The sequence below is a fragment of the Onychomys torridus genome, chromosome 3, assembly GCF_903995425.1.
Source record: "Onychomys torridus chromosome 3, mOncTor1.1, whole genome shotgun sequence".
Classification (NCBI taxonomy): domain Eukaryota; kingdom Metazoa; phylum Chordata; class Mammalia; order Rodentia; family Cricetidae; genus Onychomys; species Onychomys torridus.
The window spans coordinates 1,966,980-1,994,353 of record NC_050445.1 but is presented as its reverse complement, the minus strand read 5'-3'; the positions used below and the strand labels follow the sequence as shown (position 1 = coordinate 1,994,353).

General features: G+C 46.7%; 1 long non-coding RNA gene across 2 annotated transcripts; it reads right to left on the bottom strand.

The window, feature by feature from the left end:
• Nucleotides 1-13,937: 13,937 nt before the first annotated feature.
• Nucleotides 13,938-27,026, bottom strand: LOC118579279. Of its 2 annotated transcripts, XR_004944458.1 has the most exons (4): nt 26,350-27,026; nt 25,586-25,752; nt 17,969-18,101; nt 13,938-14,060 (listed from the first exon to the last, which is right to left on the bottom strand). It is a non-coding gene; the product is annotated as an uncharacterized LOC118579279 (long non-coding RNA). The 2 variants fall into 2 exon arrangements; XR_004944457.1 differs by lacking the exon at nt 26,350-27,026 and having other exon boundaries at nt 25,586-26,087.
• Nucleotides 27,027-27,374: the final 348 nt, after the last annotated feature.

Sequence of the window (27,374 nt, the reverse complement as noted above, 5' to 3'; positions counted from 1 at the left end):
CTTATGCCATTAAAGTATTTTAAATGCTATATTCTGTAGGTCTTAGAAGTGCTTGAATATCACCTATCTATCTAAAATATATCTTTGTATGACCTTGAAAACACACCTATCATGACTATAACTTTGATTGTTATAGATGACTATTAATCTGTATTTCTTTATTATCCTAAATAGTTTTCAAGGACTAAAACTTTATATTACATTTTTTTTCTTTTTTTTTTTCTTTTTTCTTTTGGTTTTTCGAGACAGGGTTTCTCTGTGTAGCTTTGTGCCTTTCCTGGAACTCACTTAGTAGCCCAGGCTGGCCTCAAACTCACAGAGATCCGCCTGGCTCTGCCTCCTGAGTGCTGGGATTAAAGGCGTGCACCACCACCTCCCGGCTAAATTACATTTTCAAATGGGCTGCATAGGTACAATATCTTAAACAAGAATAGAAACATATATACAATATGACAACACCTTAAATTTGTATCATATACAAAAAATACATAGCAGTGTAAAGTATCTGAGACTAGTGGTTGTTCAGAAGTAGACTCAACAATCCACCCTTTTATCTCATTATTTCTATACTACGTCTCTCCTTTTTCTCTTCAGAAAGAGTTCTCTGAATTTAATCATTTGTTCAGTTTTTCTGACCATGGCCAATAACAATTTGTAACCAATCCCCCTAAATAATGACAAACATCCATAACCCACCAAATGATCAAAAACCACCCACCCCATCTTTTGGGGATGTGGGAATTGTGTTCTTTAGACTCTTTCCTGTTGTCTGGGGACACTGGAATCTTTAAGGAACCCTGAAAAAAAATAAGATAATGGTCAAGTCCTGTGGGAGGTGGCTGTTATCTAATCTTGGTGTGATGGGATAATGCAAGGCTTATCTAAAGTTCTGGCTAAGTAGTCTGTGAGGCTGGACCATCTCTGCCTGCAGTCGTGAAGCTGTTCTGGATGCAGAACTTTGAGGAAAATGTACCAGAGGTATTTCATGAGGCTGGATCACCTGGGCCACCCATTTTTATTGGTATCTTGTCCCCTTGCTCTGAAAATACACAAACTTCTAAAGGGAACATACGTATTTGCATTAACACAAGTATGGAATGTGTGATGTGCACAAGTCAGTAAAAGGTAATTTTTTGTTTTATGTTAAGCAGGTAAAAGGCATCTGCCAACTTTATAAGTTCATTTGGACTGCATTTGGATTTATAATATAAATCTCTATCCATGCCAAATGAAAGGATGGTATATAATAATAAGTCATGAGAACTCTGTAGCCAACAAGATTTATCACATCTCATCTCATCTCCAAGCTGTTCTCATGTTGGGGATCAGCATATATGTTACCTGTCCTGTAGTCTTTCTTGATTTCTTCCCCATGTCTGTAGCCAAGATGCTAAGGAGTCAAATCTGATCTCTATCAACCTTGAATGAATCCAGAGCCTTTCGTTTTTTGTTTGTTTGTTTGTTTGTTTGTGGAAACCAAAGCATAACCTCTCCTCTAAGGCAACACATTTTTCATTCTGAATTTCCATTCTGAAGCCAAGACATCTCTAATGTATATAGGCTGGTTTAATTCAGCAGTCCCTTTCACAATCCCATGGCTCTCAGCAGCTATTGTCTGTTCATTAGCATTCACAAAATTTAAAATCAACAAAGCACCATATAAGGTCCAAACTCCCCATATTATAATATTTTCCATCTGTAGGTTGCTCATTTTTTATGCTATTTTATTTTTTCTTCAAAGACTTTATTATTTATGAACTATTTTTTCTATGACTGTCTATACTCATTTTCCTTTCTTTTTTAAGCTCATACACATCTTTTAAACACACTGTAACCTGTTCAGAGTATTTTTCCTGTCTGGATCTGCTTTCCTATGTATCTGTAACCTTTTCTGTCTACATGAGCAAAATCTTAAACTGATGCTCATAGTGTGCTGGTGGTTCAAGCTGCAGGCAGTGGCAAGGAGACACGTCTCTATACTATGGCTGCATGAGAGACTACAGGTCTAGGAAATCACATTTAGCTCCATTTTTGTGTGTTTAGAACCTTTAAAAAAAGTTTTCTCAGCTCTTACATGGAAATATGTGCCCCCATGTTGGATGCAGTTTGTAGCAAGTCTTCCTCTGTCCTACCAGCCAGTTCCTAAATAATGATGCAGAGTTAGTATTAATTAGGAAAGTTCAGCAAATAGCTTAGGCTTATTTCTAAATAGCTCTTATAACTATTAACCTATGTGCTGCTGTTTGTCTTTTCTACTTCCTCTATGTTTCCTCGAGTCTCTGCCCTTCTTCCAGCATCCCCTGTGCCTGAAAATCCTGCCTAGCTATTGGCTGTTCAGCCTTTTATTAAACCATTCTGAGTGACATTTTTTCAGTGTACAAAAAGATTATTCCACAATACCTTCCTATTTTCTTGAGTAAATATCTAGAGAAGGAGTTGCTGGATCCTTGAGTGGGTAAGTTGTACACACCTGTCTAGACTCCTAAGCCTGTGTTCTTAGAGGAGGAATTCAGGCTATCTTCTCCCACTGGGTTTTTCCTTAGGTGAAGTTCCAAATAAGTCAATTGATGCATGTTAGGACACCACTTACCTTAAACAACACAGTTCAATAGGTATCCAGGCCTCCATCTTTGACTCTGGCCAGAGGAAGAATAACCAGTGTGGAAGCTTGGGATTAAATGAGACCAGAGTTCAAGTGTAGGCTTGTCACACAGTAACAGGGTGGCTTTGAATGAGTTCCCTAGCTGTCAAGTGTTCTCATCTGTAAAATGGGGTTCATAGTAGTCCTCACCATTTCTCAGTTTTTAAAGCTTTTCTTGCCTCCCCATTTCCCACTAGACAAAGTCCAAACTTCTTAGTTCAAAAAATTTTAAATGTTTATTTTACTATTTTTAATTGTAAAAAAAAATTAATTGTTTGTGTGTGTCTAGTACATGTGAACATGTGAGTGCAATCAATACCCACAGACGCCAGGGGCACATGATCCTCTGGAGCTGGACTTACAGGCAGTTGTAAGCTGCCTGATATGGGTGCTAGAAACAGAAGTCAGGTCCTCTGTGAGAGCAGCAAGTGCTCTTAACTGCTGAGCTCCTCTCCAGCCTCCTGATGCCCCAACCCCTTGTGTTGGGCTACAGAGACCTTCACAAAGCTGCTCTGCTGGAGCATCTCTGCCTGTCTCCACACTAAACACTCAGTTTAGTGCCCTTCACTTTAATCACTTCTCTCCAGAGGCTTGCAAGACAATGCCACTTCCTTTGTTTTATTTTGTTTGGGCTTTTTTGAGATAGAATTTCATGTAGCACAGGCTAGACTTGAACTCAATATGCAGTCAAAGCTGGCCTTGAACTCCTGGTCCTCCTGTCTCCACCTCCCATGCTAAGATCACAGGCATCCAGTGTCACTTTTTCTGACATACAAGGGGACCGAGGGACTTGCCCAGTACCTCATGTTATGTGGTGAATGATAGCCAGCCTCACATCTGCCTTTTCCTTGCCCATAAATGTATCCCGTGCCAAACCAAAGTGGCTTCAGTTTCCACAACATCCCATGCTAGTCTACCTCGAATTTCCTGCTCTATGCACTGGTATTCCTGGGGCTTTTAGAAAATTCTGGGTGAGTGGCTTTGGCAAAAGCAAAGTAGAGGCGGATTTGAGGAAGCTGTAAGGAGGGAGCTGTGTTTCAGAGAGGCTTTGAGCAACGCTGAGACTGCTCCCCAGCCCCCCTTTCCTGTGGGTGAGTCTATGGCTTTCACCTTGGGATCCTGAGAGCAAAGGTTGTGGTCCCCGTAATTCAGACTGAGGTGAAAAGTGCTAACGGCAGGTCTGCACCTCATAGACGAAAATCCTCTCTGTCTGGAACGGCTCTGTCGTCATGGTGACGCATGATCACCAGGGATCTGCTGGGGCTAGGAACAACGCATCCTCTATTGATCTGCAAGGCTTTCTCTTCCCTCCACTCTCAAGATTTCCCTGAGACAGTACGCAGAAAGCCGCGGCAGGTGACGATAACGCTCACCACAAGCCACACATCTCTGTAATGGGGACCCACAGAAGAAAGTGGGGAGAGCTCCACTGAGTGAAGCTGCTTTTCTATTTTAGTTTTCGTTTTTAAATTTTTATTGATAACTTCATAATGCATATAATGTATTTATTTATTTATTTATTTATTTATTTATTTATTTATTATCAAATCTACCCTCCAATTCACTCCCTTCCAATTCCTTCCCTACTCCCTTTTCTTTACCAACTTCATGTGTCTTTATTTTATTTTATTTTTTTATAAATACATCTACTTAGTGCTGCCTGTATGTGCATGGCGTGGAAACATCCACTAGAGCATGCCTAGCCTCTTGGGGTGTGTGTGGGGCTGTATCCCTAAAGAAAACCAATTCTCCCTTCCATATCAGCTACTCATTGCCAATAGCTTCTCGGCTGGGGGTGGGACTTGATGAGCTCCTCCCCAGCCATGTTGGAATGTTGGCTGTTGGTCTTGTGCAGGTCCTGTGTGTGCAGCCCTAGCTGGTATGAGTTCATGTGTGCAGCTGTGCTGTTGTGTGCAGCACATAGGGTTTCTCAGTAGACGTCTATTACTGCCAGCGCTTAGGACCTTTCTGCAAAAGGGCTAATAGTTTGCTACAGCACCAAGATGCCGGAATCTGGAGCTCTACTGAGTGCCGTCACCAACTCAGCTGCACTAACATAACTGGTTCATCTTCCTGCCCTGCCCTTGAGTTTGATTTCTTGAGAGCTTGCCCCTCCCACTACTTGCGAGTAGTGTTCTGATGAGATGTCCCCAGGGTTTCATTCGTAGTTTATTCCAAGTACTATTACAATTATTGAGCTTAATCCTTTCAGACTTTGTTCAGGTCTCCATGACGCAGTCTAATGCTGAGCATTGTGGCTGCCGACCTTCACAGTGCCCTTCTTCCCTTCATGAACCACTTACTCTGAGAATGCACCACCTTCATTCACCCTGCAAACATACTCCAACCACCTGCAGCAGGCTACACACTGTGCTTGATACTGGAGCACTAGACAAGACAGACGACTCTATCCTTGTGGGCTTAAGACCTTCTGTGGAGCAGACGGCCGGCAAAATATGTATGAAAGTTACATGGTGTGTTAGGACATGACAGACGCTATGGGGAAAAGCAAAAAGACGGGTGGGGATGCCAGGAAAGGGGATTTCTGTTTTTAAATAACAGTCTGGGAGCACTTACTAGGGAGACCTTTGACTGGAGCTGAGAAAAGAGGAAGGGAAGTCATCTAGGCAGCTGGAAAAAGAACAGAATCCTGCGAGGGTATGGGTGATGATGCAGAAGTGGAGGCAAGGAGGGGGTAGGCAGTGAAAGAGGCTGGCAGAGTCATGGGGAGGCCACTGTGGAGGGCCGGGCAGATGGCTCAGTTTGCAAAGAGATGGTGGCACAAGCATGAGGACCCACTTCTCTCCTCAGAACCTACATTAAACAAAACAAAACCAACGAACAAAAACTGGGCACAGTGCATGCACCTGTAATTCTAGTGTTTGGGAGGTAAAGACAGGCATACATATCCCTGGGGCTCACGGGCCACTAGCCTAGCCTAATTTGTAAGTAAGCCTCTAGTCTGGTAAAAGACCCTGTATCAAAAATACAAGCTGATGGTTCCTGAGGAGTGACACTCTGGCCTCCACTTGTGCATGCGCACACACACACACACACACACACACACACACACACACACACAGAGTTATAGAGAGATCCCAGTTTTATGAGTGGGGCAAGGAGCCTTTTAGTAGGGGTTGGCAAAGGATCAGTCTAACTGTTGTGTGTTGGTCATGTAGAATGGAAACTGTTCACCAGACAGCAGATTGTCCAGTTTGGACTGAACAGCCACAGCAGGAGGGTGGGAGTGTAGACCCGGAGACCTCTGGACAGCAGGACACCTGAGTCTGCAGATGGGTGGGTGGGAGTATGAAGAAGGTAAACAGTTAGGACAACTTGGATTGGACTTGAGTGACAGAAAGAATGGCCAGGTCCAGGCAACAGGAGAGACCCCAGGCAGAATGGTCTGATGGAGATCGGGATTGCAAGAAGCCCAAGGGAGCTGGCAAGAAGACATTTAAACCCAGGAGCTGCAGTTCAGGAGGAAGGGAAAGAGGCACAGGTTGGAGCCATAAATGTGGGTGTCAGGGGTGGCAGGAGTCCATGTAAAGAATAGGACTGTGGGTGAGAGCAGCTGTCAATGCTTTGGGGGCCCAGCCAATCAGGGCTGGAGGGCTGGCAGGTTGGTGTAGCCACAAAGCAGCCCTGACATTTTGTTGCATGGGCAGGATGTCCTACTGGAGCAGGCACTGGCGAGGAAGGAAGTGAGAGGCGGGCAGGCTAGACAGGCTTTGCAGGGCTCTGCTGTGACGGAGAGCAGAGAAGGGAATGGGAGCCAAGAGGATGTGGAGTCGAGAGAGGGAAGGAGGAGGAAGGAGCAGTGTTGGAGCCGATGGAGCAGTCAGAAGACAAACCTGGCAGCACTTTAGGTTGCCTGTCCCTACTAGGAAGCCCTCAAGGGGCTTCCAGTGCACAGGGAGGGTAGAGTGCCATCACACTGGAGGAGGGGACGCAGATGTATGCTCTGCTGGAAGAGCAGTGCCTGTGTGGTAGAGCAGGGAGGCGTCTAGGATAAAGGAGAGTGTCCTGCAAGGCCACCTGGGTGCTTTGCTGAGCCAGAAGGCAAAATCTTTCTTTGCACAGGGGTTGTGTGAGGGGACGACAGGAAAAAATGTCATTTCTGATTCCCTCAGTTGTTGGAGGAATAGGCAGTTGTAAGTTAGGAGGGAGGGAGACAGGAATTTGTAAAAGTCACCATATGGATAGGGACTGGAGAGTGTGCTGTGGTCACAAGGAACCTAGGGACCACTTGGCACTGGAGTCAGTATCCTAAAGCAGGACCCCTGAGCTGATGGTACAGTCCCTGCTGGGCCTTGGGTCTCTGCTTCTAGCCAGCAGAACAGCTTGACGTCTTGGCTGTGCCTCATTCTTGAGTGACTGCAGTCACCGTGTTTAGTCTCTGGGGTCCAGGTTCCTTCATCTGTGACATCGTGACAATATCTACCAGTGACAAACACACTGAGATTAGACAGTGCCCAGCATAGCAGCTGTCCGTAGGAAGGTAAGAAACAGTAGGCGACGGTTGGTGCCCATCGCTAACCTGGCAGACTCTAGACTCACACAGGAGACAGGGATTTTCTAGATTCATTTAACTGAGGTGGGGAGGCCCACCCTAACTACGGGCGGCACCATGCTACAGGCTGGGTCTCAGACTGGATAAAGATCAGGGAGCCAGCTAAGTACCAGCATCCATCACCTTCTGCTTCCTGACTTCAGAGGCCGTGTGAGGAACTACCCCACGCTCCAGCCACCATGCCTTCCCCATGCTGTCCCTTTAAACTGTGAGCCCAAAGGAACCCTTCCTTCCTAAGCTGCTCTTCTCGGTGCTTTGTCGCCGCATTAAAAAAGGGAATTAGCACAGCGATATTGTTGGCGTCGTTGTGATAACGGCCTAGGGAAGTCTGTGCCCCAGCAAATGCCCATCTTCCCTCTGTGTGATGCACCGCAATGGAGCTTCAAAAACTGTCAGCTAAAATAATCTCTTTCTGAGGTGATTACCTCAGATTGTCACAGTAACCCAGCATGGGTGGGACCTAAGCTGTTTTCCTTAGTTACCAGAGAATGTGGTACAGAGGGTAGAAACAGTCCCGTGAACCAGCTACATCCTAGTCATTAGCCATGTAATGAGTCCTTGTCTCGTGGTAGCTGCTTCTCGGGGTGTTTCCCATGACCCTCTTACGTTAAACACAGATCCTGGCCCTAACCGCAGAGTATGAAGTGAAGTGTGATCCATAGAAGAAATATGTGAGATCATGTATAAGGCACAGATATAAAAGAATCACCAAAGCAAAAGTACAGTGAACTGAGAGATTCCCATTACAAGTGACTCTGACTTCCAGGCAGTGACTGTCTCCCATCTGTGGCACTGAGATTGGGCTAGATAGAGTGCCACGTGTACAGCTCTCCGGATATGGAGGCAACACACTTGAGGGTGTGACTCTTCATGCTTACAGAAAGCAAACCTCTGCAGCCATGGGCTCCTGCACTTCCTCCTCCAATCTTAAATAAGTGGACAGACTCACATAGTGAATGCTCACTGGGCAAGGAGGAAGCTGGATATGTAGCATCTGCATTGTGCTGGACAGGGGATGTGACCAGAGCCATCTAGCCTGGACAGTGCTTTCCACAGAAGCTGGTAGCAGTCTGAGTGGTGGTTCTGAATGCTTACCTGTGGCTCCATGACCTATAATGAGGGCTTCTTACTCTCTGGGCTTAGTGTCTTCCTCATTGGAGGCAGGAGGATCATGAGTTCCAGGATAGTCTGCGCTACACGAGACCCTGTCTCAGAATATTTTTTTCTGTGGCAGGAGGATGGCCAAGTTCTAGATCAGCCTGGGCTATGTAAGGAGTCAGCCCAGGCTCTGAGTCCCTATAAGAAAAAGAGAAAAAGGAGGGGAGAGGGCTTCTGGGTTCCTGTATTCTGTCCCAGGACATTCATTTTGGTCCTCTGGCTTCTGCATCCCAAATCAGAATGAACCCTCCAGAGGCTTCCAAAGAGACAGTACAGAGAACAGCTGGCCTTAGACAGCCCCATCATGCCAACAGTTCCCCAGAAAGCCACTTTGCCAAATTATACGATGTGTTGTGAGAACCTGATAATTCCCAGGCCTAGCTTGGAGATGAGCCACTCTGCCCTAATTAAACTAACCCTTGAAGCTCATGGCACCAGAGGCACCGCTGGAACGCTGACTGTAATTGCCTTGGATTGATGGTTGCCATGGGTCCTTGTGGCTCCTTTCCATGTGTAGCTGTCAGGTGGCAAAACCGTCCACTCCATTTGTTCTGTTACTGAGAGCTGATAAAAGACTTGAGGCAGTTAGGGCTTGGATGTGTTTAAATTTGGAGATCTGCCCAATTCCAGGCCTACCACCATCCTATTCCCAGAGTGTTGACACTGGCTGGTCAGATGCTAAGGGCTTGTCCTTGAAGACCCAAGGACTTCTGAGTTTTCTGGAGTCAGGAGATGTTTGGAAGTTGGTCCTGGATAGCTGGGTGTTAGTAGACTTGCACAAAGCTGTGGTGCCTCTCCCTGCAGGCCCTAGACATCTCATGTTGGGGCCTGTTGTATACCTGACTCTGAGGTCTGAGGCCCAGGCTGACTTGGCTCTTCACATAAGCAATCAAGTAAGTCCCAAAACAGTCTAACAGAAACAAACTTCCTGGCAGACAGTGGAAGCAGCCATTGCCTGGAGTCCTTTTATGGAGCAATGTGAGATATGGCCATAAATCAAGCATGGCTGTGCAGAGTGAGTGCTGAGACCACAGGTGATACCTCTATACTCACATGCAAGCAGACCCACACACACGTGTATCCCCAACCTACCCACACACACCTGCATGCACACACACATCAAAGGACATGTGAAAGTTCTTACACTGTGCCATGGGTATGGCTTATTTGGTGGTGGGGTTTTCTGGTGGGTTTGTTGGTTCTGGCATCAAACCCAGACCTTGAGCTTACCAAGTATGTTCCCTACCACTGAGCTATACTCCTAGCCCCATAGCAGGGTGTTGATAGGCCCAATCTTGTGCAGGTCTTATGCAGGTCCTCAAAGCTGTTGTGAGCAGAAGTGGGCAATAGCCAGGCTGGAGAGGTGGTACAATGGTTAAGAGCTCATATTTCTGTAAGGACCAAGATTAGGTGGTTCACAACTGCCTTACCACTCTAGCTTCGGGGGATTTGACACCTCTAGTCTCTGCACCCACATTCACATGAACATACCCACACACAGATTCACACATACACATGATTAAAAATAAAAATGTTTTAAAAATTGTTGGTCATGCCATGCACAGAAAACAGCCACAATACTCCAGCCCATTCACAAGCTCTTATATCCATTCTGCCTTCTCTTCTGTGATGCTCCATCAGCCTAGAGAGGGTAACATAGAGATGTCTTGTTTATGAGTATTCAATAGTCATCTATTCTCAGCATTTTGACCAGTTTTAAGAGTCTCTGCAGTAACTATTGCCTGCTGCAAAAAGAAACTTCTTTGACTAAATCTATCACAGCAATACTTGTCTGTGGGGATAAACATGATTCTTAAGAAGGTGATTTGATGAACACATAAAATCCATTTAGCAAACCAACAGCTGTAGCTAATCTTCTAGGACCTGTGATTTCCCCAGCATGGGCTTTTGACCAGGTTTACAGTACTAGATGTGAATTGCTTTCTGTGACATGGGCCACAGTTTCAATCAGAAAGCAGTTAGTTACCCTTATAACAGGCTTGATACCATTGCACCAGTGGGGACACCTTGCTTTGCAGGTTAGTAATATAGTACTGCATGCCTTTTTAAGGGACACAGTTTAGCTATCAACAGTATGTATATGGGCCAAAGATCAGACTTCTGCTCCTGGAAAGACAGTGCTGAGGAGAGTTGGATATGAGGTCAGAGAAGAGCCGGGGTCAAGAAGCTCTGGGGGATCATACAGGAGGGTGGTATTGTCACAGCCTACAGGCGGTCGCTGGGTCTCCTCTAAGAGAAACTGATGTGGCACTGGCAAAGCCAACTGTGAGAGGAATTGTGACCTAAGGTCATGCCTGGGACTGGACAGAAGACACAGCATCAGCAGCAGATGCAGAAGCTTGACCTTGGGATTCACTGAGACTCAGATCCTGAGAGACTGACTCATAAATCATCATTTGAATGGCTCCAGCATCTGTCTATTGGAAGAAGGGTACATAAAAGATGAGCCTGAGGATACAGGAAGCTATCTGAGAAGATGTCCCTGAACTAGACTACCCACAAGTCTCCACTGTCCTTATCTAGTTAGCCTACAGTTCAAGCTTGATGGATAGGTGGTCTCACTGAGAGGATCACTGCAAATGTGCGGTGGTGTTTCTGTCACATTTACAGACATGGTCTCACAAGGGGGAACTCTCAAAGGAACACAGCAAAGATCCCATTGAACCACAAGCTACAGCTGCCACTAGAACACTTTGACCACAGTGCATAGAGATTGGCTGTGAAGAGTTGCTCTTAGTGAGGGCTGCTCCTGCACAGGGGCCCTGGAGGAGTCTGTGTAGAAGCTCGTCCCTTGAATTCATTGACCCATCCCAAGAGGATGTCATCACTATGGCTTAGGGTTCCCAGGACCAAGGTCTTGGCACAACAGTAAATTAACCACCACACTGAGCAAAGTGCTATAGGGAACAGAAGGGCCTCAGCACCAGGGGCAGCAGTGGGATTTATGTCACTCTCATGCTTCCTCCTCTTCTTTCTTCTGGAATGAAAAGCTGAGGGAGCCTTGGGAACATGGCCATGTGTGGTGCAGGGACTGGGGGCATGAACTTGCTGCCAAGATCCCCTTCCAAGTAATCCACTGCACAGGCATCCTCAGCACACGGCCCAGAGCCTCACCTTAGCAGTCTCCAACCCTTTCTCTAATTCTAAGCAATGTCAGCCTGCAGAGGGGTTCCAACCCCCCTCTCTGCTGAAAGTTATGGTTCTGTGGTTTGTGCCACGTTGGAAGCCATTTCCTGTCTATCCCTCTTGCTACTCTCCTTCAGCTGTCAGGGCAGATCTCTAAACCATCCAGCCCCATCTCTCCTTTTCCTTGTGGGCATTTCCCCCCATCATCTCTCTTCTGTCTAATCTCTTGACCTCCACCTCTCCAGGGATCCCATCTGACATATACAATGGGTAGGAAGCAGGGAACTGTCAGTTTATTTGTGCAAGAGAGGAGAGAGATGGAATGAGAGGTAAGCAAGTATTCAGCCTGAAACAGGCTTGAGTTTTCACTATTGAGGGTCAGCGCAGAACTCAAGGGCTGAAGGTGTGGATAGAGACTGTGACTGCAGGATTTCATGCTGGCCTCTAGGAGAGATTTATGAGCCTTGGTGATTTAGCTGACTTCCTTCACAATGTCTCCACCAGGCACATATGGACTTTGACATTTTTGCCTCTTGCATGTCAAAGCCCTGAATTGTCTAAGATGGAGTTCCAATAAATTTTGAGCAATGAGAGGGTCATTGCAGTGAGTGTAGACTGGGGTGGGGCTATAATTCAGTTAGTAAAGTTCTTGCCATGCAATCATCAGGGCCCAAGGTTAATCCCCAGAACCCATATACAAAAGCTGGATATGGTGTCTTGATCCTGTAATCCCAGCCCTGGTGGCAACAGGGGGGCCTCCAGGGCTTGATGGCCAGCAAGCCTCACCCAATCCATGTGCTAGCTCCAGGCCAAGGGAGAGAGAGACCCTGTTTGAAAAAAACAAGGTAGATGGCACCTGAGAAATGACACTTGACCTCAGTACGTACACACACACACACACACACACACACACACACACACACACACACGGTGGGAAGATAAATATAGCCCTCACCACTTAAATAGAATTGTCATTTATACTGTCACCCACATACCCCCTCAGTGGAAGTGAAATGAAGAAGTGAACACAAGCCAGGGTACTTTGCCATCTCCGTTGTTCTAAAATCAAGCATTTTATGAATCTGGAAAGAGCAGTAGGGTAAAGAAAAATGAGGAAGAGGATTTTTAAAAATGGAAAGTGAGCCTTCTTAATGTTCAGCCCATCCTCCCACTGCCATGGTTATCTGGTTCCAGTACCAAGGGAGTTTAGCCATCAATAACTTGAACCCAAGTTACACCTGTCCCAATAATGACCAACATACACTAGATGGTTCTGCGGCTTGGCTTCTGTGATTACTTTTTTCTTGTTCAGGTGATGTGAAAAGCAATGATGGGCATTGCAAAGTCCAGTCATTCGTGAGTGTGAGCCAGGCTTTCTAAAGCTCGAAGGAAGCTCTTCTTTCCTGGAGGGGATCTGAGCACTTGGGTTTCACAGTTCCTCACCTAACCCCCTCCACAACCTGTGAGCGGTCCTGCTGTGCACTCAGAGAGTCTGCTGTCTTTGCCCCTGCCACACAGGCCCTTCTCCAGGGTTTCCTCCATGGCCACAAGACTTCTGGGGATGGTCAAGGAGCCACCAGGCATGGAGCCTGTACCTTTCCAGGCAGCAGAAAGAGAGAAGGTGAGGTGGGATTCTGAAAGACATTGACTTTCAAGAATTGGCTCACTGTGGGGGCAAGTCTGAAATCTACAGGACGGGACAGCTGGGGGTTAGGAAAGGACTAGAGTTAAAAGTTTGACTCTGAGGCTATCTGGAGGCAGAATCCTTTCTGGTGTTTTGTTTTGTTTTGTTTTGTTTTGTTTTGTTTTGTTTTGTTTTGTTTTGTTTTGTTTTGAGAGTCCTAGTTTTTTCTCTTAAGTCTTCCAACTAGAGAAGAGGCCCGCTATATCACGGACAGTGATTTGCTTTACAGTCCCTGTGTTGAAATAGAACCTCATCTTCAAAATATATTTGCAACAACATATGCATTGACATCTGACCAGTGTGTGGGCATCAGAGGCTGGTCAGGTTGACGTACAGTAGCCACCATCCCAAAGAATCCATGAACTCATCAAGGTATATGGCAGGATGTGGACACCCACCGAGGTTTCCCAGTAAGAAATTACTCAAGGTCCAAGAATCTGAGCTTGCTTACCTAGCAGGGCTGCATAAGGAGATGATTTGACCATGGGTGTGGTCACCAGGTGTTTGGAAGGGTCTAAACTTGGCTGTGTGGTGTGCTTTGATCTAGCTAGGGGGAGGTCTTTTGCCTCGCCCCTTGGCATTGTTATAAAAAGCCCTTTTGAAGAGGCAGAGAGGGCCATAGGGTTTTGATGCAGGTCCTCCCAAAGCTGTCCTGTGTTTCTGTCTTTCTCCTCTTCGCTCTCTTTCTATCTAATATTTTCTTATCCCTCTCTCCTCTTCATAGGGAACCCTTTAAAGAGTGGGAGCTGGCCTCTCACAGCAGGGTCAGAACCACCAGGGCCAAATGTTCTTTTAAGGAGTTGGTGACATTGAGATGCTAGACAGATCCTCTGTATAACTCACTCAGCCTCCTGAACCTGGAGAGAAAGGGAGAGAGGGAGAGGGAGAGGTCATTTGTGAACACTCTAAAACAGAATAAGTACCATGTGTTTGTCCCTCACTTTATGACAAGAATAACCTCATTAGTGTTTTCCTATTTGTATGTCTGATGTGTGCACTCATTCCAAGTTCCTCTGAGAGTGCTATTGATTTGCCACCAGGGGGATGAGCCTTTGCCATTCTCCAGTTTGAGACAGGTTTCTGTCAATTAGTTGCCCAGTATGCTCAATGAGGAGTTATTTTCCAGATTCAGGAAGGAGCAGTGATTCCTCTCTCCAACCACACACACTTTCACCATCTATCTCAGCTCTACAAGGATGTAGAGAGAAAGGGAAAGCACATCTTTTGTAGAGTCAATGACTTTCTGATGGTGAAGACCTTGGATGTCCAACGGTCTGCCTTCCCTTCAGACCCCAAGGCTCAGAGAACACAGGATGGACCAGCTGGCAGGTGAATGCCAGTCACTCAGGACTAGGGACTGGGCCACTACTGGCAGGCATGACTCACTTTTTAAATTTTTTATTTTTTAAATGTTTAAAAGTAGTTTGTTTGAGGTTAAGTAACAAACATGAGGATATGACAGGCTGTTCATCTCAGCAGCTGCCTGATGAAGGAGATGGAAAAGAGGAGGAGAGAAGCCATGTCTTTGGCAATGGAGGTCTGCAAATAGCTGCATGCCAGAAGAGGTGGGGAAACTCTAGAGACAGGGTGAAAAAGCCCACACTGCCAAAGAAAGAAAGCATGCTTAGCATTATTGGCCATGGCATGAAGGAAAAAGATAGTAAGGAAAGGGAAAAAATGCTTTTGGGTAACTCAGAAAAGCTGGCAGACTGCATTGTTACAAAATGAAAGCTGTTTAAGCAGCTGCACTGGGGAGGGCTCCCAGGAAGGAAAGGACATAATCGCATTAAGGAGATAATTATTCCTCCCATCTCCTTTGCAGGGTTTTAGTGAATCATCTTTCTTGAGGGATGATCTGGCCAGGTGATTGGCAGGCTGGATTAACTCCTTTTTTTTTTTTTTTAATTGAAAATATTTTTTTTCATACAGTACATTCTGATCATGGCTACCTCCCCATCCATCCAACCCCACACCTTCTTTCTCTCTCTCTTAAGAAAATAAACAGGTGCTGGGCGGTGGTGGCGCATGCCTGTAATCCCAGCACTCGGGAGGCAGAGGCAGGTGGATCTCTGTGAGTTCGAGGCCAGCCTGGTCTACAGAGCTAGTCCAGGACAGGCTCCAAAGCTACAGAGAAACCCTGTCTCAAAAAACAAAACAAAACAAACAAACAAACAAATAAAATAAAATAAACAGGTAAAAAACCAAAACCAAAACCAAAACAACAGAATTTTTAAAAAAGCACAAGAAATACATGTACATATAGACACACACACACAAAAGCAACAAAAATCCAAGATTGAGAACTATAATATACAATCAAAAAATCAGAAGATTTTAAAAAATGCTTAGACAAAGTAGTATGAGACAAAAAAATCTTCAAAATACCACTGATGATTTAAATTCTTAATAAATGAGGCATTCTCTTTCCCCACTGCTTCATAGCTCCAAAATAAATACCAGAGGGATCAAGATTTGAATGTAAAATGGTGTATACTGGAAGGTAAGAAGGGAGGGAGGGAGGTACAAATCAGGGCTGGAGAGATGGCTCAGCAGTTAGGAGCTCTTACTGATTTTCCAGAGGACCTGGCTTTGATTCCCAACACCCACATCAGTCAGCTTATAATCATCTATAACCCCAGTTTCAGGGGGCCTGATGCCCTCTTCTGGCTTCTGTGGGCATATGTATACATGAGACATTCTCCCCCCACTCCCTCAATCTAAAATAAATTAACAAAATGAAATCAAGCTGGGCTTAGTGGCACATACCTTTAATCCCAGCACTTGAGAGGTAGTGGCAGGTTCAAGGCTAGCCTGATTTACATAGGACAGCCAGGACCATACAGTGAGAATTCATTCAAAAACAAAGTGAGAATTCATTCAAAAACAAAAACAAAAAATATAAAAAATAAAATAAAGGAAACCATAAAAACTTCAAAAGTAATTAGAGGGAAAGTTTTAGAAATAATTTTGAAATAGGAAGAATGCTTGTAAATCTGGTAGAAAACTTCCATACCCATAAAAGTAAATCCATAAAATGAATCCTATAAGAAGGAAAAATTCTGCACAGAAAATAGTGTGTCTGACAAGGCAAACAATAACTTAGGCAGTCCCTGACACTGAGGGAGTGCTACATCCTCAAGTTAAAAAACATTTTTGGAGGGAGGGGGACCATGTATGACATGCATGTAAGATCAAAGGATGACATTGGGTTCTCTGCTTTCCACCATGTGGATCCCGGGGGTTGGCTGTGACGAGGATCTCTACCTGCTGATGTAGCTCAGCAGCCCAAGACTCTGTAACATAAAGAGCTTCTACAGGTAGACAAGAGAAAGGCCAGCCACCCAGGAGGAGATTAAACACTCACAGGAAGCTACTGGCAAAGGAAATACAAGTCTAGGACAAAAGATATTTGGCCTCATTCACACCAAAGAAAATGCACACAGGAAGCATGAAATGTGATTTTCACACAGCAGGGAGGTATCATGCTGGAAGAGGCCTGTGCTGGTGAAGGTGCTGCACTGGGGGGACTGTGCAAGCCAACAGTCTCCAAAAATGGGGACAAAGCTGGTGTCCACAGAAAGCTGTAACATGCCAGAGCTAAGCTTCTGTCCTGCATGTCATTCTTGTTACTCCATATTCCAGCATGGAGGCACCTCCATCTTCGCCAGGATATTTTACAAATATCATGCAGGAAGTGGACAGAGGGCACACGCTATGCGTCTTCCACGGCGGGCTGCCTGTGAGCGAGCGCTTCGTGTTCTACCCCTCCATGCCTTTCTTGCAGCCTCTCTCTGCAGCACCTTCCTTGTGGCAACAGATGGCACGGCTTCTTCCTCTGGAGGAAGAGAGGTGCCCAGGAAAGAGCCTGGTTCCCCAACTGCCTGTGGTGGACAGAATGGCTTCCATATGGGACCTGCCATGCTTGCTACAGCTCAGTCTGCTCATGTTCTTTCCCATACCATTGTTACCCTTCCCTCACTGGAATCATGGCTTCAGCATTATGCTGCCAGAGTCCTCTACCTTGAAAACAAAAACCCTTTCCTTATCCCTTTTCTCTACCCACTACCCGACTGTCCTGCTGTCTTATTGAACAAAGCTTCTGGAAGTAGGCATCTACCACAGCGCCCTCTCTTTTCCATGGCCTGTAAGTTCTCTGCAGCCAGGCTCCTGCTCACACACTGTTCTGCTCTCCAGGGTGGCCTTACACAATATTATTTCATCCCACTCAGGAAGCAGCCAGTGTCCTCACGGTCCCACGTGCCAAATTGCCTGACTTCATTTCCTCCATACCCCCTTTCACCAAACTTCCAACTCCTGCATCCTAGAAATGAAGCCCATCTGTCCTGCCCGCTTCCCACATGGCTGTCTGCTGACCCGTCTCCAGTCTCACAGTGGCCAAAACTCAGTATAGAGCTGAGTGACAGGAAACAGCTCTAGGAACAGAGGCAGATGGCACAAGGAAGTCCATCAGGTGGGTGGACTCCATGGGCATCTCCACACACATCAAGTCTCTTAGGAGTGGTCATGACACAGTTCACTGGAAATAGAAAGTGACCATTTAAAAGTTCCAAGGACGAGGGTCCTAGGAGTCTGGGAGGCAACTACTCCCTTAACTTGGGGCTTCTTAAACCTTTTCACAATTCCTTTTTGCCCAAGAAATTTTACTTACATAGGTATATAAGACAGGTTTACAGATCCAACATTCACTGATAATAAACCACAAAGAAATTTATTTTGAAACAGTTCTTTGGTATTTGTCACTTACCAAAAATGAAAGTGAATCTTCACACTAGTGGGATGGGTGTGCTTGCTTGTTTTTATATAAAGAGTTAAATCCTGGCTGAGTATCGGGCCCTGCAGGATGTAGGGCATCTTCACTCTTTCCAGAGCTGATTGACCTGTTGATTTTATAATCAATGCTGAGAACATTGCTTTATGTACATAAATATTTAGTGTAAAATACCAGGAGTATGTTTAGAGCCATTTCAGAAATTGCTGGAAATTCGGTCCTCATCTTAAGCCAAAACTCATTTAGCCAATTTTTGTAAACCTCAAGCCTGCAGCTCACACAGCAGTTGTAAAGATCAAACACTCTAACACAGTACAGTCCAAACATACACGAATGCGATGCATACTGAAGAACAGCAGTAGGAAAACACACAGTCCTTGTTTTCTGCAATTAAACCAGTTTCTAGAAGTACAGAGAACTTTGTATGCAAAGTAAAGACACTGCCATGCATAGATTCCATAGTCTTGGATCTGGGCTGCGGACAGCTTAGCTGGCACTGCATAGTGGGATGGCTCGCTTAGTGCGCATGATGGGAAATCAGAACCAGGGCTACAGTGGGTAGTGCTGTGTGACATAGGCAAGTGCCACCAGAAACACCTCGAAATCATTCTGCATTTGATTTTTGACTTCAGTTTTGTTCACTGCAATTTCAGAAACCTTTTACTATTGCCAGATTTTTTATGACCCCCTGCATCATATTCAGTTATGTAATTTGCCAACTACACAAGTCACCATGAAGCTTACTGGGCTCAGGGCTGCCCACAATGAGGTCAGCATCCCCTTGCATGTGCTGAGTGTTGGCAGTGATCTTTATAGCCAACCCTTCCCTGCAGCATCTTTACCCATGCATCTAAATTCTCGGAAGCCTTTGAGTCATGGGTGAACAAGTCCCACAGTGAGAAGAAAGTGTCTTTGCATACAAACGGGCCAGACCAGAGCTTTGTCATTATGCTTTATTATTATTTTTAACCCAGAAGGAAAAAGGCTATGACAAGTGGGGCTAGAAAACAAGGCCTTTGGTAGAAAGGTCTATAGCCTCATGAATGTAGCTGGTACTTAAAAGAACCTCATCCAAGCCTACACTGGAAAGCCCTGTTTGGAAAGTTCCTCTCCTCCACAGTCTCTCCCAAGACCTCATGAGATTCTCCAGAGTTCTATTTAGGAGCATTTCATAAAATACCTTTTGACCCACATGGCATACAGAGAGTTGTCAAAGCCCATCATGTCCTTGAGATGCCCTGTACGCCAAGTCCTTGGGCTGAGTGTCCCCATGGGATCTGTCTGTCTGGCAAATGGATATTGACTAATTATGATATAAAGTACTAAGGGCCAAGGGCAGGCATGGACTCTGGCAAGGTTGAGCATGGGTTGGACTCAGAGTTTGGTCCAGCTCTTCTGGGAGGGACACCTTCCTCTGAGGGCCTGGATGGTGCTTGTTCTTTCCTGTGAGGCTTGGAGGTCAAGGGTTCTAAGCCTGTGTGTACTGTCACTGCATTCACCTCATGCCATCCACACCAAGGGCATGGACAGCATGTGAACTCATTTCTTTCCCCCACGTCTCATTGAAAAGATCTCACTGGTATTCTAGAGCCCATGTCTGGATGCCAGCTACAAGTCACCCAGTGTAGTAAGCCAGTGCTGTTGACATCTTATGTAAGACGGGTCAGATTTGTATACCAGTATAGAAACTTCAGGGTTAGGTTAATTCCCAAGGTAACTTTATTTGCCAAGGAAATTATTGTGATTAATATGTATTGTTTCACTATGTACCACTAGGCAGGTGAATGAGAGGTCAGGAATCAGCCATGAAACATATTCAGGGAACAGTGAGAATCACAACTTCTCAGGGTGCATATCTTTACTTATTGCATGCTCAAAACTCACAACTAAATGGAGAATGAACACACACTTTACTACCAGAGTCCAAGCCTTTCTGCCCAATGGAAGGTGAGGCTAGATCACTGGAACAGGGCCCAGCAAGATGGATGGCTCAGTGGGTAAAGGCAGCCGTCACACAGGCCAGCAACCCGAGTCTAGTCTCGAGAACACATATAAAGGTGGAAGGAGGGAACTGATTATATAGTTATCCTCTGATCTCCACACTAGGGGGTGGCATGCACCCCACCCTAAATAAATAAGAGATTTTAAAAAATAAATCATCTCACATCCTGAGCAGCATTGCTAAAGGCAGCTGCTGGCAGAACTGGGTCCATGTTCCCAGCTAACAGTGTTAACGTGACAAATGCCCTTCATTGGGGTATAATTGCTGGGATTATCTCTGCTTCCATCTAGCAGACAGACACATTTTTGGCCACACAAGCCCCGTGTGCTGATTCTGTCACTGGAGAACTGCTGAGTGTGGACTTAGACACTGAGCTGTCAGCATCCTGGCTGTTCTTTGAAGAGAAGACATGGCATTGCCCTAGAGTTCACCTTTATGGTTTAACCCAAGTGTCCTGGATTTCACTGCTGGAAGCCGCCTGTGGCTAACTAGCTTTATGGATAAAGGGAAGCCTGGTGTGCACAGTGGAGGTAGCTGGTACAGGTTTCCTGTAAAATGAAAGCAGGTCCTGAGGGGCATTCAAGAGGGGCCATTCTAAGGCAGTTTCCACTCCTGCTGGGCCCTCCTTTCATGTTCCTGGAGGATCAATATCAATAACTCCCTTTGATCCTGAGAACAGAAGCCATCATGAGATTGCGCCATCAGTTCCCAAGCTTAAAGGAAAGAAGTATGGGAATGTGGTTCTGTCTTGGTTGTTATGATTAGATAATGACCCCTTAGTAGGCATGCAGTGAGTTGCTGCAGCATTTACAGAAGCCCCAATGTTAGTTCATTTTCCAAGGACTGCCTTTTGTACAGAATCAAGTCACCATGTTCTAAATACACAGGTGATTGGTCTTACCAACTGTGCCACAGGCCAGGGGGTCAGAGCAGCTGAGATGTTATGCAGTTGGCTCAAGGTCACCCTAGAGACATTTCCTAGAGTTTTGTAAGTCTGGTGTAAAGCTTTTAAAATAGAAGAGGCCGCCCTTTTTTTTTCTTCTGTTGTCCCAAAGGACACAGCAGTGACAATTGAAAGACAGAGTTAAATGAACACAAAACACAAGCCAGGAGCCAGGCTTCAGCGACCCGGGTTTGCAAAGTATGTATGATAGCTCTCTTGGAGGACTTTGATAGACGTTAGATCAGTAACATGAATCACCCACAACAGTGCTGGGCATGTCAGAGGTTATCAAAAAGCCGATTCCAGGGTCTGGACAATAGCGTAGATGGAAGCATAGGAACCTTAGTTTGATCTCCCCAAATCCAGGTATGCTGGCACAGGCTTATAGTCCTGGTACTGGAGAGGCAGAGAAGAGGATACTTTGGGCTTGCTGGCCAAACAATCTAGCTTAATTGGTGAGCTCCCAGCCAATGAGAGACTGTCTCAAAAGGATGTGGATGGTGTTCCTGAGAATGGAAGTTGTTGTCCTAGAAGCGAGACACACACACACACACACACACACACACACACACACACACACACAAAGCAGGTCATTGCTGTCCTCTTTCTAACATGGTATCCAGTGGTGTAAGTATGGGACTTCACAAACACATTCATCTATAGATCCCCAAGAGGCCTAATTTATACTCTCCCAGTGCACAAGGTAGGTGTGGACTTCTAATACATGAGGGCTTCTAAGTTCTCAGTGATCCACAAAGGTGACCCATGATGTTCAAAGTCACCTTCATTTAAAGAGGATATTAGTAGGCAATATGAAAAAAATGCAGAATGGGGAAAAGCTAGATTAATTGAAATTAAACTATTAATGTTCTTTTCATAAGCTCTGGATGGAGAAGGAATGAAAATCTCTCTTCTCTCCTCTGGTCACCTGGCCTCTCCTTTCTTCCCCTCCCTGCCTACCTCTCCTCATGGTTTCCTAGGCTGGTCTTGAACTAGTGAGCTTAATCCAGTTTCCCCGGTAGCTGAAGGTCAGGCATGTGCCACCACACCACCTTCATGTTAATATTCTTGTACTCTTGGCATCTTGCTTCTCAACTAGGATGGAGCCGGTGGCCCGGAATACAGCTTTCACCCTGGCTGAGGAAGAGGAGCACTACTGAGGGTTAGCATGTTGAACTGGAGCCCAGGCAGGCAACAGCATTCAGAAATGGGGAGTCCAGATGTGGGCTTTGGTGGTACAGCAGCAACACAGTGTGTGGTATAGAAGAGGTTTGTAACACCCATTGGAAGTGCTCAGACATATATCATGAACTGATGAGCAGAGGAGTTCTTCTGTTTTAAATTCATAGTGGCAATGCTACTTTTGTAAAATTCTCTGTAAAATTATTAGAGCAATAACAGTAACACAAATCATACAAAATACAATCAAGACAGTATAGAAGCCCTGGTTCCAAAAGCCTTACATGTCTGAAGACCCACATGGTCCACTTACAGATGGAGAAACCACCCTGTCCCTGCCCACAGCTCACCAGTGGACACAAGGAGCGACCTGGTGCTTCTCCACAGGCCTCAGGGCAGCTCTGGAGCTCTCTTACCTTCTCCCAGTCTGCTCTTCGTCACTGTGCTAGGAAAAAACCTATGGCGTTCAAATTTTCCAGCTATAAGACAAATGCTGTTTAATGCAATATTGTCCTAAAAATCAGAAAGCTACACAAAGAATGGATGGATAGCAGTGTTGAATAACCTTGGAGTCTGAGGTAAAAGGTAAAACCAGGTACCCTGTCTTTAAGATTTTTTGAGATTTGGGGGGCTGGGGAGACAGCTTAGTTGGTTGAATGCTTACCCAGAATTCATAGAGCTCTGCATAAGCTTGGTGTAGTGGCACAATCCCATAATGCCCAAACTCAGGAGGTGGAGGCAGGAGGAGTCTGAAGTTCAAGGTCATCCTGGATTAAATGTGGCCCTGTTTTTGTTTGTTTGTTTTGTTTTAAATATTTTGAAACACATATTTCTATTGCAATAATTTTTGAAAAAAAAATTGTCCTATGTAGGGCATTCAGCAATGTAGGTAGGACACTGTATGAACAGTGCTCCTACAGGCTATAAGCAGTAAGGGTGTAAGGCTCGGCTTAGTGGATCATGCCTATAACCCAGTTCTGGGAAGGCTGAGAAACAGGGATGGTTAGAGCTACCAGGCCAGCCTGGGTTACAGAGTAAGACCCTGTCTCAAAGAATCAAAACCAAACTACAGGTACATTCTCACACTTACGTATATGGGGGGGCACAGATGGAAGTGGGGAGGGTTCAGAAAATGTCTCCAAGCAAAATAGTTTTCCTGTTCTGTCCGTTTTCAGACTCCTCTGACTGGAGAAGATGTCATCAATATGTTTTCAGAAGGAAACATACAGATTTCAGAAACACTAACATATTCTCTCTGCAAACCCATAAAATATAAGAAACACCATATATTATTTTTTTCTTTCTGCAGACATATTCTCAACAATGTAGCCCAAGTTGGTCTCCAACTTCACACACACACACACACACACACACACACACACACACACACACAGCCCCATCCCAGCCTCAGATTCCTGAATGCTGGGATTAGAGGTGTATATCACCATGCTTGACTAATAAAATGTATTTTAAAAGATTATATATATATGTTGTGTATGCCTGAGCAAACATATGTGTACCTTGTTTGTGCTGGATCTCTCAGAGGTCAGAAGAGAGCATTGGGTCCTCTGGGACTTGGGTTACAGGTGATTGTAAGCCATAATGTAGGTGTTGAGAACTGAACCCAGCTCTTCTGTAAGAGCAGTAAGTGCTTTTAATCACTGAACCATCTCTCTAGCCCATAAAATATTTTTTTCTTTTCTTTCTTTCTTTCTTTCTTTTTTTTATTTTTTATTTTTTTAATTCAGAGCTGAGGACCGAGCCCAGGGCCTTGCACTTGGTAGGCAAGCGCTCTACCACTGAGCTAAATCCCCAACCCCCATAAAATATTTTTTAAAGACTTAAGTTTTTTAAAATGTGTGTACAGGTGGGCATGTGCCATGGACCTCATGTGGAGGTCAGAGGACAACTTTAAGTAATCAGTTCTCTCCTTCCACCTTGGTTTTTGTTTTGTGTTTGAAGCAGGGTCTCTCTTGTTACTGCTGCTGCATTGTGTACTGGCTCATAGGAGTGCTGGGATTACAGATGCACAGCACTGCACACAGCTTTTCACATGGGTTTTGAGAACTGAACTCAGGTTGTCAGGCCTGCTTGCAAGTACTTTTATATACTGAGCCATCTCAGGTCCCAATATTTAGATTAAGGATTCCAAGGCTCCAAAGTCTGCACTCCAAAAAAATAAAGAGAATCATTATTGATGAAAGATTACATAACTCATTGACAAAAGTATACATTATAACAATTGCTAAATGCTGCTCATAAAAACAGGAAGCCTATCTTGGTGGTTGTAGGCTTCAGTAACCCTGGCACTGTGCGGCAGGAACAGAGATGGGTTCCAGAGGAGGCCCGGCCAGCCTAGTTAGCTGAAATTTGGACGCAGTTCTGTGAGAGATCCTGTCTTTAGAAGTAAGGTCGAGAGAGGACTGAAGAGGACATCCTCATACCAACCTCTGGCATTCACAAACTAACACACACACACACACACACACACACACACACACACACACACACACCCCGAGTGGACGGCTGCACAAAGGTAGGTGACATGATAAGGACATGATAAGGAGTATTGTGCCACCCCCTTCCCCAGTCTTTCCTTCTGTCAGCTTCATCTCTTTTGATGACCACTTTCAAAGCCATTTCTTACTCATCATTTGGTGCCATTTATGCATCCTGGCAAATCATGACAAAGATGAACATTTCAAGCTACAGAGAAATTTACTTGACAGTACTGGAGTGGTTTTTTTTTTTTTTTTTTTAAAGTGGCCGAGGGTGGCTCCCCTGGACATTTACACTGCACCTCCCCACGCCTGAAACCCCTCACTTCTGGCTTCTAAGGAACAATTTGAACATTCAGTAGAATGATCTTTTGGAGTCTCTGGAAGTCCTTTAGCAAGGAGCCTGGCAAGAAACCTGTACCCCAGACACTGCTTAGGGATACTCGTTGGGGGGCACTGGGGAGGGGGTGTGCTTCATTCTTGGCTTGAAAGCATGAGGGATGTACACAAACCAGGGACACCCTCCTTCCACTGCCCCATGGTGTCTTGTCAAAGCGACCCCTATCACGTTCATTCTCTGTGTAGCATCTGTGCATTACTGATTGCTGGGAGCAGATAGACTGATGTCAGCTTCAGAGAGCTGGAGTGATCTTTGGGGTCATCCGGTCTTCAAACTCTGAGCAGGAGCGGAAGCGCCCCCCTCACTCACCCCAGAAGCCATGGTCGTCCTGCCTGTGAGGAACACCCGAGCCCTGAGCAGCCCGAAGTGCCGGATCTGCAGCCAGTGGCTCTGAAGGCTCCGAAGCACGTGGCGTGTTCACTCTGGTTTTCAGGCTCCGACGCACCCATTTCCTCCCGTGTTCTCAGGACCTCAGCGTTTACAGGGTCGCGCGCTTTTGCCGGGGGTCAGCTGCGCAACCCTTGATGAATGTGAAAAGAACCCAGTCGTGGAGAAAAACCCGCGCACTCACCCTGCCACAGGCCTCTCTGGATCGGGATGCGGGTCCCCACGCCTCAGGGCGGCGGCGTTGCGTGAAGCAAGTGCGAATCTCCCGAGCCACATAACGCCCGTGGTTTCAATTGCAGCGTGGTTGGGGTGTGGGTGTGTGTTTCCGGGGATCGGACCTAAACAGAGACACTGCAAAACCAGATGGATCAGAAATCAGCTCCAGGCAAGTCGGAGCCGGCTTGTCTGAGACAGACAAGTGCAAGCCCACCCGGGGACGGCGTGGGCGGCGTGGGCAGCGTGGAGTGGGACAGTGGCGCCGCACACCGCTCACTTCCTGTTCAACGCGCACCGCCTCCACCGCCCAGCGCTCCCGGAGTCTGAGTCCGTGCCAGGTCCGGCCCCTATAGTCCCCCGAGTCTTGAGGGGGGACGCGGCTCAGAGGCCGCCCGGGACGGGCTCCCTGCCCAATTCTCCTCTAGGGGCTGGGGCGCGCCCTTCGGCCCGCAGAACCCTGCCAGCCGCCGCCACAGTTTATCCCTGCGGCCACGCGCCAGCCCAATTGCGAGGAGCCATCGCCTTTGCACCTCCTCTTCCCCCTCTGCCCTCCCTCTCGCCTAGAGAGGAGGCCCTCCGGGTCCCAGGCTCCCTACTGCTTTATTGTGCGGCCCAGGGTTATGCATTTCTATACTAAGCTTTCCACTCTGGCCACCGATTCCACCGAGGCACAGGCACGGGAAGGCTGTTTTCCAAATTGCTGTTGTTAATTGCACCTGCCTGGCCAATTACCTCTGGGAATCTGTGGGAGGAGCCGAGAGGTGGAAAATGTTGCTTCGCTTTGCAAGAGGAGGAAAACTTTGTCACCCAGCACGAGATTTCTGCCACGCGTAATCAAAAGCAGCGCGGTTCTCACTCTGCACTCGATGACTTGGTAGGAAGAAGAGGTCGCTCCGACCCGGCATCCCGCGGACCGCCAGCCCCTCGGGTGCCGCCCCGCGTGTTACCTGCGCCACCCGCCCTCCCCGCGGAAGTCCCCACGAGGTGTTTTCGGGGTGGAAGGACAGTCTTAAAGAGCGCGCGGCTCCCGTGTAACGGCAGCAGCCCTAGGAGACAGAGAGGGGACCGAACCCCGGGGACGAGGCACCGGAATTAACTTCTGCCAAAAGTTATGGGAAGCGCAGCCATGGACACCAAGAAGAAGAAAGAGGTTTCCAGTCCTGGCGGGAGCGGCGGCAAAAAGAACCCCAGCCTGAAGAGACGGTCACTGCGTGTGCACATTCCGGTGAGTCCCGTTCCTGGAGCTTCAGACTCCCGCAGCGCCGAGGCGGTTAACACGGGACAACCCCCCGCGCGCCATCCTGTCCCTTCTGTCCCTTGGGGAGGGGGAGGGGCAGGGCCCAAGCTGCGCCTCAGAGCCAGTGTTTGGATCTTGCTCGGCACTCGCGTGGAGCTCCGGAACTGTCCGGGGCAAGGGCAGGGGCAGGAGTGTCTGCTGGGAAGCGGGGACGCGGAGCGCGCTCCCGGGTGCACATACTCTGGTGGCGGACTGGGCGTAGCCCCGGATCCGGCCGGTGCGGGTGCTGGGGAGGGGGGTGGTGAGTCGTGTTGTTTTGCTGAAAAAGGACGGTGTGGACTGCGCTCTGGGGGGTGGAGCTGTGTTCGGCTGCCAGGGACCGAGGAAGAGAGTAGTGGGTGGGGACATCGAGGGGGCCATGGTGTGGATGCACTCCCAAATGGCTCTCCCTCCGCACCAATTTCTCCAGGGTTCATGTGAATCTCGGCTCGGGCCCCTTTGGAGTGGTTCCCTCGGTTTG